The following is a 13,935-nucleotide window of genomic DNA, read 5'->3' as shown; positions in this document are numbered from 1 at the left end:
CCTGTGGACCCAGAGAAGCTTGCCTGGTGGTGGCAAGTGGCTGGCCCATCCACTAGGAGTGGCTGTGTCTAGGTGCCATTAAATGAGAAGGTCTGTTAGGCCAGCTTTGTAGGTTTCCACCATGGAGCATCTTCTGATGCCCACACCAGCAGGGACCGTGCTGTTCATCCTGCAAAGCCCTCTGCCCCTCTTCTTACTCCTCTCTCTGCTTTTCCTTTCTGTTTTCTTGCCCATGAACAATGAGCAGAAGTCTATGCTTGCCTCTCTCCACTTTAGTTCCACGACCCTCCAATCTCTGAGCAGTGAGAGACTCCACGGGTCCCAAGTGCTTACCCAGGGTTTATCTTCCTTGGAAAGGTCAATAGAGACCAGTGGCATGCAGTGAAATTTTTCATGGGGAACAGTTAGAGCCAGAAGTGCCAGCTTGTAAGGGCAGTGGGAGGGAACGTTGCATACAGGAGCATCATGCCTCCCTCCCTAAGCCAGGCAGAAGCTTCCTGGGCTTTGGGAAGGAGGCACCAGGCTTTAATACTTTAATACTCTAATTTAGGGAGCTAGCCTAGTCCCCCTAGTCCACTGACTGCACACCACTGATGTATCTTTAAGATACATGGTTTTATTTACCCATTTATACAACCGGAACACAGGATGGAGGGGCTCACATCATGAACACCCTAAAATATATTGCTTCTTAGTTATGGACCATTGGTCCACAGTCGCTGAAGGATGAACTTAAATTGAAATAACACTTCTATTGTATATCTACTTTAGGCTGCTTTCCTTTATTGGGATTCTGTAATTGTTGAGAGCATGTGAGTGTAGGTTGGTTGAGGTCTTGATGTGGATCTTGAATGAATTTAAGCATGCTCAGTGAAATGCTGTGTTCTGATGTTTATATATATATATGGATTTTGATGTTTTCCATATGGTATTTAATTGCCTTTTCTTTGTAAATTGCTTTGTGGGTTTTTTGAAAAATGAAAAATGGTATATGAACACTTGGAATGAACGAACGAACGAACGAACGAACGAACGAACAGGGTGAAGCATCAGCCCACCTGCTTGCTCTCTGGACGTTGTTGTCTTCCAGCTCTCATCATCCCCAATCAGGATATTCAATGATTAGATTTGCCAGGTCAGGAGTATCCCAGACCCTCAGATTTCAGGGCCCTAACCTGAGACCCAGGGGCAGCCCCTGGTGATGTCACAGGGGCGGGTCCTGGAGATGGAGGTTAATTGGAAGGGGGGGGGAAGCAGAGGAGGGCAGACCCTTGTCCCCAGGGTGCCCATGCTACAGTTTGTAGCTGAAGTTTTCCAGCTGCATGCACACTCTTCATAATATTAAATATATATATTATTAAAGGCAGTCTTTCTTATCTGGAGATTCTGGCCCTTTACTTGCTCCTTGGAGAGGCTGAAGCAAACTCGAAGGCTTCAGACCTGGAGGAGGTCTGGCAACCTTATCAATGACAGAGACAATTTTGGGGGGACTGGTGGATACACTGGTGTCAGGCCCTGTTCAAGACTGTGTTCCAGAACCACTTATATTTTCTTCACTTTCCTTTTCAACACTTGTTGCACTTTCTTTTGGAGGGGAGCTTCAAACTTTGGTACTGCCTTCGCTCTTGCTTATTTGCTAGAGCAATCAGTGCGATTATTTCTTCTGCTTCCAGGTCAGCTGATGACCACAGCTCCCCTGTTCATCCCAGTGTGCGGTGACAGGAGAGCCCTGGGTCAAGCAATGAGCCATAAAACATCTCGTTCTAATTCACTGTGGTTGTAATACAGTGATCTGCATGCTGCCAGTCATCCACCATATTGATGAGATTAGCTGGTAATTAAAAACTCAGCCAAGCCACGGAGAAGGGGGAATGACTCAATTAGCAGAATGTCACTGAATCTAATTTACTTTGCTTACCACAGATTTGATTCTCTAACGAATTAGAAGAGAAGTGTGGGACACCTTCAGAGGAAAATCTACAAGATTGCAGGATTTAAAATTTGCTAACATTCTTTTTCTTTACTATATATAATGGGATTTTTATATCGAATACGTATTAAATAAAAGTGTTGTTGTTGTTGTTGTTGTTACTTGTCCTTCATCAGCAGGTCCAAGGGAGGGTGACAGCAATTTAAAATCCAGCATTTATTTATTTATTTATTTCATAAAATTTATATGCCACATGACTGCAATTTACAAAAAGAATAGAAGAGTTAAAAACAGCAATTTAAAACATCCAAATAATTAAAACCAGCTCTAAACTAAAAACAGATTAAAACACATGTCAGCATTCTGGCTAGGCTGGTCTAAATAAAATTGTTTTTAGCAGACACTGAAAGGAGTACAGTGAAGTTGGTGCCTGGCTGATATCAATACGTAGGAAGTGCCAAAGTATGAGTGCTGCCACAAAAAATGTATATTTCTTAAGAGTGCTACGTGGCACGTGTAACAGTGCCAGTTCCATAGATTGGAAACTACTCTCTGCATACCTTCCAAGTGCCTCAGGAAAACGAGACATCCCATCTTTTTGACGGCGGCCATCTTGGTGGCCATTTTGGGTGCAGCGATCTTGCCCTCTCTTGCGAGGTGTGGGTCATGTGAGTCACCCAGGAGCGTGTCCTGGAAGGCAGGCCTCCCAGTTTTATCTAGGAAAAAGTTGGAAAGGAGGCCTCTGCTGATCTTAAACACCCAAGAGGGTCTGTAGGGAAGATGGCAATATAGACAGAAAAGGTGAAGCGTACAATGCTGTTCCTCCAATAACTGTCAATCATGTGCAGTAATGAGAAGGCAGCTGGTTTTTCTCTGTGGTTTCAACCTTTACCAGTCTGTGTGTCAAATGCCAGAGTTGGGTGGCATCAGAGGCAAATGACAGGGGGTTTCATGGGCCAGGATTCGGCTTCACCTGTTGAGCAGCAGCCTGAAGGAGCAGAAGGCAGAGTGACTCCACCTGTGGGTGATCAGTCTTCTTGCTGTTGATGAGAACCAGCTGGCTCCAGCCTCCTTAAGCAGAGTTCCCAGCCTCAGTCAGTTGCTGGAAACAACATTTGTGGTTTCTGGCCAGATCTTGCTGCTTCTTGCTTCTTGCAACCTTGGACTCTTGGCTTTCTTGACCCCTGGACCGTCTGTCTACGTGAACTGAGATACTCCTGACCTTAGGACTGGACTGAAACTTGCATTTGGACTCTGCCCCCAGGCAAGTACCCACCTGAGACTTGGCTGGTTAGCTGGCCTCGCCCGCCCCTGAGCTCTGCCGCGACTGAGCAGTGCGGGACTACAACAGAGGTGGGTGGCATCTGTCTACAATAGAGGGGTGTGAATGGGGTGTGCGGTTGTGTGACTATGTGTACAATCAAGCCTACTGCACAAAAGTAGAATTTACATTTATTTCCCCACCAGAGCCAGTGTGGTGTAGTGGTTAAGTCTCGTAATCTGGGGAACCGGGTTCGCGTCTCCGCTCCTCCACATGCAGCTGCTGGGTGACCTTGGGCCAGTCACACTTCTCTGAAGTCTCTCAGCCCCACTCACCTCACAGAGTGTTTGTTGTGGGGGAGGAAGGGAAAGGAGAATGTTAGCCACTTTGAGACTCCTGAAGGGGAGTGAAAGGCGGGATATCAAATCCAAACTCTTCTTCTTCTACTACTACTTTTGCTTATGGTCCCACCTGCCTCTGGCATGTGGCCCCCAGAAGGTTAACCCAGAAGGCAATTTGGCCCTCAGGAAGAAAAAGGGTCCCTCCCCCTGGTGTAAACTGACAACCAAGCACATGTACGTCCACACACATCCCTTACACTCCCGCGCACAGGACGAACGCCATCTTTGCCTCCTTCAACAAATGGCACACTTGCGCAGACAATTTGGGCAGCATTCATTATTGCTGGTTACGACAACAATGTTCTCTCCCAGGCATGTTGCTTGCTTCCATTGCGCTCCGAGTCTTTCGGCTATGCAATGGAAGTTTGAAAGCATTAAGAAAATTACCTGACTTCCGGGTTGGCGCCATCGCTGAATGGCGGACTCCCTCCGAGCTCCGGAGGGAGCCTGCTCGGCAGGGGCTGGGTTCTACCGCGTCGGCGTCGCGGGGACCCTCAAAAACCATGGGCGCTGAAACCCATGGGCATGGTGACTCGGCGGGCACCGTTTGTGCCCCCCCGACTCACGAAGGAACCTTTTTAAAGGCTACGGAGTGGGTGCCGGGGGGGGGGTGTGGTGCTATGAGTCCTCCGCTTCCCCTCCCGAGTGAAGCCGCATGCCATTTGGCGGAGAGCGCTGACTTCTTCTATTGAAAATTTGGATTAAAAGAACAACCCGTGAGTAATTGGAAACTGGACTTAAAAAGGGAAAAGATTTTAAATTTTAAATTCGGAGCGAGCGGGGGAGGTGCAAAAAGGAAGTCAGCCTCCCCCCTGTCGTAGAGGAGTTAAAGCAAAGGATTTAACAACTAAGATCGAGTGCTACCTAAGTTTGATAAAGTTATTAATTTCACGATGGAAAATTATAAGACTGGGCTGGAGGAGAAAAGTAGAACCTGAACTAAAATGCAACCCCCCCCCCCCCGGGAACCGGGAGCGGACCGTGAGAGTGCCAGGAGAGGAGAAACAGAGGCTTTGACAGCTGTCAAAGGAGCTGTCAAAGCTGAAGAATAAAAAAAAAAGAGAACTTTGTTACGAGGACTTTGCCGGTTACATTTGTTACAAATTAGATATAAATTGTTTAAAACAAGGAATAACAAGCTATTTTGACTGTTGGGTGTGATCTGGAAGGAAACTGAGTTATTATAATCCCTCTAGAGGGGCTGTGGGACATTACAAGCATTGCTGGTATGGAATTTGAATTGGATTTTTTATCTCCTGGGAAACTGCAGAAATGGAACACTATTTTGTCTACAGAGGTCTCTACACTAAAGGAGACAATAGACTTATCTATTGAAGAATGGAAGGGACTTGACGTAAAGTTTTGTTCCTGAATAACAAAGCCTCTGTAGGGGATTTAGAAGCTTTTGGAATTGGAACATTTTTGCAGGAGAGCAGGAAAAGAAATTGGAGAAAAGTGAGGAGAGAGAATAATCAGAATAATATGAACAACAAGAATTGGATAAAGCTGGAAGTGGGTACATTTGGGACATCCAGATTTGAAAGGTCTAAAGAAACAAAATTGGAGTTTTTACTCTTAAATATAGAGATCTGGATGGAAGAAATGGTCCTTTTTGAGATAAAGTCTTTCCAAGATTGGACGTTCGAAATTAAAGATGATCTAAAAGACGGCAAAGTGGACTTGGCAAGGATCTCGGCCTAGATGTGGGATCTCCAGGACGACAACAGGCATTGATGGACATTGGGGAACGCAATCGGAAAAGGGGGGAGGGAAATTTGGAATCCAAAGGGTGTTAAATTATACTTTATTCTTTTTTCTATTTTCTTTTAATTTAATTTGTTCTGCATATTTAAAAGGGGAACTCGTGGAAGGGAACGAGGTCGATTTTTAGGGGAGGGAAAAACATTTTTAACATTGGGTTAATTGTAATAAGTTTAAAATTTGGGGTAAGAACTTGTTGAATTTATTTGAAGGAATTGGAATACAAGAGGGGGTGGGGAGGGGAAGTCCTGGAAGGATGTTAATGAAAATAAGGATATAAAACTTCTTTCTTTTTTCTTTTTTTTCATTTTTCTGTTATATTTGAAAATGTTCAATAAATATTATTTAAAAAAAAACCTGAAAGCATTAAGAAAATTACCATGGTGATTTTTTTCGGAGATAAGAGAGAAGAATGTAGCAAAAATGTTATCGCTGCTCGAGAGTTGTGACAGCAAAGTCAGGCTGAATACAGGCAATTTTCTCGACAAAGTAGGTCGCAAAAAATAATCTGTTATTGCTGAGCCTTTGACGTGCGAGGGGGTGGCGAAGGAAGCTTGGATAGGCCGGGATGGGGAGTCAGTGCAGGAAGAGAAAGCTGTGCTTGATCGCCAAGCGAGAGACCGTCAAGAGAGGCTCCGGTGAGCTGCAAGGAAGCATATTTAATTCCCTGATAGACAATGAGGATTGTTTCACGAGCGTGATGGATGCACTGCCCCACCAACCTCAGTCTGCCTCAGCCAGACCTGCCTTCTCGACCTATCAGGAGGATAACGCCGGCTGTCAGCTTCCTCCTCCATAGTCTCAGGCTGCCTACAAATGATAAAGTGCATTCAAAGCACACTCTTTCCTTCAAATAACTCCCTCCCTACAGAGTTATAGTTCCCAGCAAGCCTTAACAAATTACAGTACCTAGAATTCTTGGAGGGCAGAATGTGCTTCAAGGGTGCTTTAAAGGGGCAGCATGTACAGACACTTAGTGTTGCTTTCCTAGAACTCAACAGGGAGAAAGATGGGGTCAAAATTAGAATGAGTTGGCTTTGTTTGTCATTGGCTCTGGCACCACCTGCTATTGGCATCCCTGACCTTGCATCTCAGTGTGTACCAGTCACCATTGCTGGTCACCCATGGACAACTTTTTTCCCCCATGAGCTCTCATCACTGTAGAATTTAATAGTGTCATTCTGTCTATTGATTGGTGACACAGGTGCACCTAGCAAACATAAGATATCTTGACAGACAGGAAGCAGGCCACACACTCAAATTTCTGTTGTAGACGGCCTCTTTCTGTGACCCATGCTTTTGGGGTGGTCCTTGGCTAAGGGGCTGGGCAATTTCTACAGCCTTGCACACTTTTGTTCTGGATCCTCACCTACCTAAAGTGTGTGTGGCTTCTGTTGCAACAGAATCAAAAAAAGATCTGCCTTGCTTTCACTGGATCCCGCCTCAGCTCATTCTTCTCTGACCAATAATGAACTTGGGGGACTCTGGGAGTTGGGTTGTTAAAGCCACCCCCCCCCCATTTTATGGTAACAACAGACACCCTCACTGAAGATGGGTGCTAGGTAACATGGCAGATTGTATGGGTGTCTTAATAGATAATACTCTACCCAATACTAATGCAGGAAAGACCTGGGATTAACTGTTTGTGGTAGTGTTTGTTTACACAACAACGGCATATTGTACTTCTGTGAAGGCTGCCCAGTGTCCACTCATTCCCCACCCAGAGGGTCACATTATGTGGATGAATTGATGAAACAAAACTATATTGTGTTAGGTTTTCTTAATATTGATGTGGTCAATGGTGGTATGCAGAGGTGTGTGTTTGTAATTATAACCTGCATGGCAGTACATCTGTGAGCTCTTAACAATTTGACTATCTTAACAATTTGACTAATTAGCAGGGGGGAGTTTACCTGCTGCACCGAATGCAGCAATGTGATAGGGTAATTTATTATTTTGATAACTACTGTATTTAAGTTGACCAAATGCTTTGTATGGTACTGGCTTGTGTAGAGTGGTAAGGGTTTGTGCAGCTGTTTGTTTATTATTTAAAATAAAGATAAGCAGAGATATTGTGGGCAAGTTTTTATTCCATTGCCCCAGTCGCTGCGCAAACTCGGTTGGCGAAGGAAGTCCAACATATTTATTTATTTACACTCTTTGACGGTTTTAAGCATGATGGTTTCAGGAGTGAGGCACAAAACTTAGTTTTAAGAAGCACACTCTTTACAGAGAATTTTAAATGACACTCTTTCCCAAACTAAGTCTCAAGAAAGACTTTCCCCACCAAGAATGGCTATTACTGTTCTTAACCAGCAATACCCATTCAGCCCCTTCTCAGTTTTCTTTTCCCTCATGGGATCAAACTGCACTGCCTAGCTTATCCCAACAGACCAACTCCCTCTCCTGAGGCCACTTAATCCAAACTCCAACTGCCCACATTGGCAGTTAGACTCTTTAACTGAGAGTCAAATCCCTATCTGACTGTATGATACCACTTTAAATGGTCATGGCTTCCTCCAAAGAATTATGTAGACTTTTTTTTATAAGGTGCTGAGAATTGTTAGGAGACCCCTATTCTGCTCCCAGAGCCACTGCTCCCAGAGCCACAGCTCCCAGAGTGGTTTAACAATTAGTCCCAGGAAACATTGGGAATTGTATGTCTGAGAAGCAAATAGGGGTCTCCTAACTGCGGCTGGCTCCCATAATTTTTTGGGGGAGGGGAAGTCATGACTGTTTAAAGTGGTATCACAGAGCTTTAACTGTATGGTGTGAATGTGGCCCCACAATCTATCAAAAATGGCAAGTGTGCTTCTTGGCACCATAATCTCAGTCTTACTGGCTTTCTTCATAGCTGTACAGAAGTAGTTAAATCTGTTATTTCATGCTATTCTCTTTCAAGTCCTACTTCAATTTTCATTTTACAAGGCTCTAATGTGCCATTGTCCAGGCATTTAGATATTTTTAGTGGCGCCCAGTGAACGATAAATCTCTGGCTAATGCTGTGCAAAAGCGAGAGTTCTGGCAATGCAGGAGACGGATTCTCAGTTTGCAATGCACCAGCGTCCTTTTAATTTTATTGCTTACCTGATTTTACAACTTGAGCTGGTAAGTTTTATTTTTATGTCCCTCCCAATTAAGTAGTGTCTCTCTCTCTCTGTGTTTTCATCTCTGGAATCAATTAATCTAGAGGGCATGACCTCTTGTGTTTTAATGAACAATTTTGGAATGGCAACTGATAATATTGCATAACGTTGAGCTGGTGTTCTTTAAAAGCTGTGGTGAATGCAGAGCTCTCATTCAAAATGTAAACATCAATGGGAAATCTCCAACTTAGTCATATGCAGAGTAGACCCACTGAAATCAATGGTCCTCTAAACATATGGACCTAAGAAGCCCAGCTGGATCAGACCAAAGGCCCATCTAGTCTAGTTTCTCAGTGGCAAACCAGACTATCCTTTCTGTGCTGTTGCTCCTAAATGACTAGGCTCCCATCTGCACTATACATTTAAAGCAGGATTGTAGCACTTTAAGCAGTTGTGACTTCCCCCACAGAATCCTGGGAACTGTAGCATGACAGGGGGTCCCTGGGGAGAGGGACGGATTGTTAAACCACCCTGGGAATTGTAGCTAAGGGTCTCCCGGCAACTCTCAGCGCCCTTAACAAACTACACCTCCTAAGATTCCTTCGGGAGAAGCCATGACTGGTATGATCCATCCCTGCCATAATGACTATATATGAATAATGGCCATGGAAATAGCTTTCTCCTCCATGAATATCCCTGATTCTCTTTTAAAGCCATCTGACTGAAGGCCAGCAGTGCATCCTGGGACAGACACAAAGGATAGGGCTTTCTGTTGTTAAAACCAGTGGAATTTCGCTTCCCTTGTCATTCCTGTTAAAACCACCGCAACTTGAAATATAAAATAAAAAAGAAAGTGGGAAGCTTGACATATGGTTTACATGTTCCATTTCTTGGTTTTGGAACAAGAACATTTGAAATAAGAAAAGGAATTCTGGGGTTTTTTTGCTGCTGAAATGCTCTGTGGTGTTTTCAGCTGTCACGAAACCAAGGGTATCTTGTTCATTGGATTCAGAGAGCCCTGTCTGCTCCTCAAGGTACACGACTTGTGAGGTGTTTGAAGGACTCCATGGTCTGGGCCAGGTGTGGCACTTTATAATATGGAACTTCAGATTTACCGACAATCGCAGGAAGCGGTGACAATGGAACTCATTTGAAACTAGTATCAAAATTAAACATGCCTTCCATGCAGCAGCGTCTCTGAAACAGATTAATGTGGAATGACCAGAGGATGTTTCTTATTCATTGATTTAACAAAAAATAAAAAATAAAAAATAATAATCCCAGTAACAATCCTTTTTGTTTTGGCGTCTGAGCTCATCAGGCAGTCTGTAGTGTTCTTGATTCACTCGGCTGAAATACCAGGTCACCCTTTTGAGTTCTCTTGCCATCCTGTTCCTTGCAAAGGATGTTGTAGCTCTGCTTTGTTCGACATGGTTTAAAACTTGAAAGCCTTGTTTGCTAGATTGGCTATTGAACGTAACAATAGTCCGAGAAAGCAATGTTGCCGTTTTAGTTGAACAAGACATGGCACATGAAAAGGGAGGGGAAACATTTGAGCAATTTTCAGTCACTATATTAAGACAAGAACTTCAACAAAACTCAAGGCTGCATTGTCTTAAACAAATGCTTCTGATAGAATTAATGTTTGTGTTTCTGCGTATCCCTTTCTTGTCTTCGTTATTGTGAGATGCACTCCCCCCCTTGCCGCACATCAATCTACTCTTTCTTCTCTTTCCAATTGTTCTTATTCTCTGTTTTCAGGGAAAGAGAGAACAATCAGTTTTTGGACTCTGCTTAAAGTATTTCTTTTGTTTCTTCCAACCCACTCCAAAAATACATTAAAATAACTGACTTCAAGGTTATGAACGTATGGATGCAGTGGACGCTGGTCCATTAGGGCAAATGGGGCACTGACCCACCAACCTCAGTCTTGATCCCTTCAAGCCCTTGCTACTCCTCCTTTGTATTGGTTTTGCCCCTTGTAGAACTCATCAGGGAGCAGAATGAGGACCAAACAAGAATTAGTTGGCTCTGCCTCTCATTGGCTCTAGCGCCACCTACTGTTGTTCTCCCTTCCTTCCACCCTACCACCTCCAATGGGCACCAGCCACCACTGCGTGGATGTCTTTGGGTTTGAAGCGTGTTCATTCAGAACTCCTTATTCCTAGCATCCAAACTCACAACCACACGGAGCATCACCAAGAAAAACGAAGTTTCCCCATCCCTGTGCTAGATGGCTTGGGACTAGCCTACCTGAAAGATCCCCACCTGTCTTTACATCCCTGCCTGAAGATCCTCTTCAGAGGCCCAGCCGTGGGCACCTCCCAGCGTGTGCTTTTTCCTGCAGTGGCATCTGACTGATGGAGTAATGTCACCCCTGGCAGGGTCACATAGCAACTCCTTTAGGCCAGGTAAAAAACATTTTATCGTCCCCTCTGCAAATTGTTTTATGCTACCTCTGCTGCCAAGAGACAATTTGCTTTCTTTTATTGTTTTATTGTTGGAAACGCGTCTTTAAAACAAATTATTGGGCATGCCTAGTTTGCTCTGATTTGCAAGCATTCTTCTGCATTACCACTGGGTCACAAGACCGTTCATGACATTTTGTTTGGCATTGCTGACGTGCCATTTCAATTTTTTTTGGGGGGAGGGGGAAGGCAGGCATGCTTATATTCCCATCTATCTATTTGCTGAAATAAATTGAAGTATGGCACAGAATAGAAGGCCCAATTTTTGCTAGAAATAACTGCAATTACTAATTCTGAATTAAACACATCCCTTCATGAATAATGGAGAGACAGGCCAGAAGAAAAATCAGATATGATCTTCAATCCATGTATTTTTAATTGCTTCATTATTAAAAGAAAATATGGTGAGGATAGCCATATCCACAGTGTGCTGCTAGCTCACACACACACACACACACACACACACACAACACACACACGAATTTTAGGCTAATTCACAAAAGGCTATCAAAAATTAATTTTTGTGTGCTGTGATCAATGAAAACGTAAGTGATTTTGTGACACTGAGACAGAATGTGCCATTTATATGCTAATAATGAACATGACTTTTTTGTTTCATGTTGATGCTGTTGTTATTTCACTTCTCTGTAATGAATTATGGAAGCGGCTTCCTTTTACTATGCAGGTGAAAGTGAAGGGACCGATAACAGGTTGGCAAAAGAGAGCAGAAGAAGAAAAGAAAGGCTGCATGGAAAGCGATCCTTGTTTTATTTAAGGTTTTGACAGTTTTGATAGCGGAGGGACCAACGCTTTCACTTCTTTTAAATTCGCAGGTCATTCCATGACACAGCCCTGGAATATCTGTGGGCTGTGAAATAAGTCAGGAAGCCTAAGGGGATGGGGCTGTAGTGTGCAGAAGGTCCCAGATTCAACCCTCAACTGGGAGAGAGCTCCATCTGAAATTTTGGGGAACCGCTGCCAAGTCAGTGTAGACAATACTAAGCCACATGGACTTATTGGTCTGACTCAGTAGGTTCCTAAATTCCGAGTCAGAGCATCGTGCCATCTCCATCGGGAGGGCCATTGGTTCGCCATCGCTGATTTATTGGGATGAAATGAAAATGTCAATGTTATATGGAAGAAGCAAAAACCGCTTCTTTTGTCCGTGTTACTAACAAGATACATATCGCCTGATGCTACTGTTACAAATGCTTTTTTTTTTTTTTTTTAAAAAGGGATTGATGAATCGCTCGGGTTGTATCCAATGCTAGTCCTACTTAGAGTAGACCCATTAAATTTAATGGGCACAACTAACAAGGTTTTTAAAATTTCAGTGGGTCTACTTTGAGTAGCATGGCATGTGCCACTTTCTCACAGGTGGCAACCATTTTGTGCATGTCCAATTGATGCTCAATCGCAGATGGGTGGGGCCTTTTGGACCCAGAAGAGGACAGAATGGGGGTGTAATGGGGGCAGGACGTAATGGGGGCATAAATAGGGCTTAACGGAGCGGAGAGGGCTTATGCGTGTTCCACCAATGCATACAGGCACCAGGACCCTCGCGCAAAATTGTTGCTGTTTGTAGTTATCAAATCTGACCAAATGTTACATTTAAATACAGATTTTTGCAGCTCTTTTCCTCTCAAAACATACATTATGCTGAGTTTTGTGGGGGTTTTTTAGTTGAAAACTGAGCATCTGTGGCAAAAATTGTGTGAATAACAAAGTTCTAATCCAGGAGTGAGGGACCGCCGGCTTCTCCATTTGTCCTTGGGACTTTTCTCAGGCCATGTCCACTTACTACCCAGGCTACGCCCCTGCTGTCTGCTCTTTGAGATCTTTTGCCTGGCCAGAATGTGTCCTTGAACTGAGACAATGCTTCTCATGTACCTGGTTGGAGAGAGGTGTTTGTGTCAAAACCTCATATTTATTCTGTTGCATCCATCGTCCCACCCACTTTTGCTTCTGGCTCCACCCAACTCAGGAATATGGCCCTCAGAAGGCTCCTCATACTGAAAGGTGGCCCTCAGGCTGGAAAAGTTCCTCACACCTGTTTGAAATAGTTTTCAATGAAAATTGTCCTCGATTGGTTAATGAAATAAATGCATCACCGGAAAGAAGACTTTGGTGTATTTTGGGCTCCATCCTGCTGGAGATCTGAGGGTTCTGAAACATCGTTAGGAAATGATAGAAGCTATTTCAAGTGGTCCTCAGCTCAACCGGATCAAATCAGCTGCTGAGGATGTCCAGCTGCAGGCTGGAGGAACTGAGATGAACTTCAAATAAACATCCAGATGCCTAGAAGCTGTTTTGCCATGCCAGGCACCCTCCTGGTCTTTTGATACACCTTTCTCTTGGGGACTGCAGTGTTTCCATATTACAGTAATGAAGTCCGGAAGACTTCTTCAGATGCTGGCCTCTTGAATGGACCTGTTCCTGCTGCAGTCTAAATGGACAAAAGTACAGAACATCTCTGGTGTCCCACCCAGGCTAGGAGACAGGTACTGAACCCCAGGAACCACAAGGAGGAGAAGTTGCTGGAAACCCTTCTCCCTTGATGGGAAAGGGATATTTCAATAAGAATTGCTGGACTTCTCTTGGCAAGGAGTTCCACAGAGCAAAGCCTGCCACACTAAAGGCTTTGGTCCCTAATAGCCACAGCTGAAACCAACCCTGAAATCAATGGCTGAGAGACTGTGATTGGTTTCAAAGCATTTTTAGAGCTAGGATTTTAAAGATAATGTTCTAGTGATTCTCTTGCTGCCTTTGGCTGCTTTAAGAGGAAGGGCAGGATGCAAACTGAATGAATGAATAAATCACAGCAGATGCCACAGGACTGATTTACAGATCTATATAAACTGAAACCACTCGGCTTCAAAAGCATCAAGGATGGCTAAAACCTTTAATAACATGCTATGTGCATTAATTTTTTTAAGCGAGCCCTGAAAATGACAGGCAAAGTATCAACTGTGAAAGCAAAAATCTGATGTCTTCCAACTGTTGGATAACTCTGAGTAAATTGGCTGCA

Source organism: Podarcis cretensis (genome assembly GCF_951804945.1).
Source record: "Podarcis cretensis genome assembly, chromosome: 14".
In the NCBI taxonomy this organism is placed as follows: domain Eukaryota; kingdom Metazoa; phylum Chordata; class Lepidosauria; order Squamata; family Lacertidae; genus Podarcis; species Podarcis cretensis.
Note: the sequence above shows the minus strand (reverse complement) of the source record.